A 2288-nucleotide genomic window follows, 5' to 3' on the forward strand; every position below is an offset into this window, starting at 1 on the left:
GTTCTATTCTTACTCAGCCCAGAGCTTTCATTTGTCCTTCATTTCGTTTTCACCAAAGCACATCAGGCATTTCTTGGCCTGAAGATGTGATACAGCTGTTATTCTTCATCTGCTGTAAGATGCAGTGTGTTTTTGCTGTCAAAAAGAACGTCCTTATACCACTGGTCATTAATATGACTTCATTCTTGAAAGTAAATGATTCAGAAACTGCTGTGGCCAGTTTGGGCTGAAGTCTGCCGTGCCAAGTGCACTTCTGCTTCAGGGAGTGTATTTTGCAGTTGTGAAAGGAAAGGTTTCTTGGATGTGAATGTTGATCAGTAGTAACATAGGCTTGCCATCATTCCCTTATTTTGAAAGCAGCTTTCTTCAAAAGAATATTTTGCAGGTGTCAGATCTGGTGTGTATGGAATGGCCATCATCGCACTCTGTGTGATTCTATTGGGCTTTTATGTGGTTGTAACTCTTCTGGAAACTTCTGTATTCCTTCAAACAGAAACAAATAACTGCAGATGGAAATCCCAGACAGTACAGTGTGGGCCTTAACCCGAAATCTTCATGGAGGGAAGAAACCATTAGGGTTATGCTGATATTTGAATCACTCTCATTGAGGAGTTCTTTCACTGAAAATCTCCAAAATCCTTATATTGATTTGTATCAATCATCTGCTGTGTTGGAATGTAATTAGAATCATAGAGTCACCACGGTTGGAAAAGACCTCTAAGCTCATCTAGTCCAACTTCCCACATATCAGCAATATTTCCCCCCAAACCAAATCTCTTAATACAACTTCTAAGTGTTTCTTGAACACCTCCAGGAATGGTGACTCAACCACCTCCCTGACCACTCTTTAGCAGAGGAAAATTTTTCCTTATATCCAACCTGAACCTTCCCTGCCACAACTTGAGCCATTCCCTCTGGCCCTCTAATTGCTGCTATACAGCTTAAGGTGTAATACTGTTATCTTATTTTGAAACAAAACAAAAAGGAAACGCACCTCTTTGTGGTAAGTGGAATTGATGGCCATTTTCTGATTGCATGGCCATGGCCCAGGGGCTGCAGTGGCACTCAGGAGCAGAGCTTTGCCTCACTGGCTGAGAAACTTGCCTCAAACAGCTTGCCAAGGACACAGAAACGGAAATAATTTCTGAGGTTTTGCATCTATTTATAACTACAAAAAAAAAAAGTGCTTTTTTGAAGACAAAAATTGCACAAAACGTCTCCTGTCAAAATTTCACTTGTCAATGTCAAGTTCTCATGACATTGACAAAATAGCTATTTCTGCGTGGAAAATGTGACAAAACTGAGTTCTGAATTTGTTGCTGATTTCTGTATCTGATACCTTCCTTGGAGTTAGCTCGTTTCTCTGGGAACGTGTTAGTTCTAAGCTAACAGTACAAGGAATGGGTGAGCTTTCCTCCCAGAGTAATCTTGGTGTCGACCCTCTATTAAAACTGTAGTTTATTCCTTATGAAACACCTATTAAAGCAGCCAGGAGGTGAACAGTGCTAGCAGATTGTATAGCTGGGTGTACAAAGCAGCAAATTCATTGCCTCTTCCATGATTCTGATCCTGAAGCTTTAGAAGACTTCAGCCCCACCGGTGCTGCAGGAGAGAGAAGTTGTTAACACCAGCCTTGAGGAGAAAGGCAGTGAGTTTGTGATGACAGTGTTGCCCAAGACATGATGTGCTTACATTTTAAAAGACTTTCTTAAGCAGTCACAATCATTTCCATTTGTCTCCTTCAAGGATGGGGGAGAATGAGTGTGAAGGATAGTGGTGACAAAGGGCGTATGGATGTTCTATGGATATGATCCAACTCTGCATCGATATTGATAAGAAAATAAAAATGTGGGTTGTAATCCTGACAGACAGTAAATCACAGGTGGCTATTTGTTTCTGAGCCCAATGGCTTTTGCATTTAATTTCATATCCTAAGGGAACATCTCTACCAGCGGATCAAAAATGTCCAGAAGTTAATGGTCCTTCATCTGCAAGATCATTTTCCTTTCAACCATGTAACAAAATCCATCCTTTTGGGATGTGACATTGTCGGTTTCCATTGCAGAATTCACTATGTGGAAGGGTCCAGGCCCAGTTTATTGGAGGAAGAAATATCTCGAGGCTTGCACAACTTTAAAAGCTGTGACACTGAGCGTCTTGGGTGGGCGTGGGGAAGGGCAAACAGAAGTAAAGTTTTGGTGACAGTGCTGCTAAGACAGCTTGTCTTGTCCTTCAAAGTGTGAGTGGGGCAGGATGGAGTAGGAAGGTGGTGGAGGGTCATCAAAAAG

The sequence above is a fragment of the Meleagris gallopavo genome, chromosome 9 (assembly GCF_000146605.3).
Source record: "Meleagris gallopavo isolate NT-WF06-2002-E0010 breed Aviagen turkey brand Nicholas breeding stock chromosome 9, Turkey_5.1, whole genome shotgun sequence".
NCBI lineage: Eukaryota > Metazoa > Chordata > Aves > Galliformes > Phasianidae > Meleagris > Meleagris gallopavo.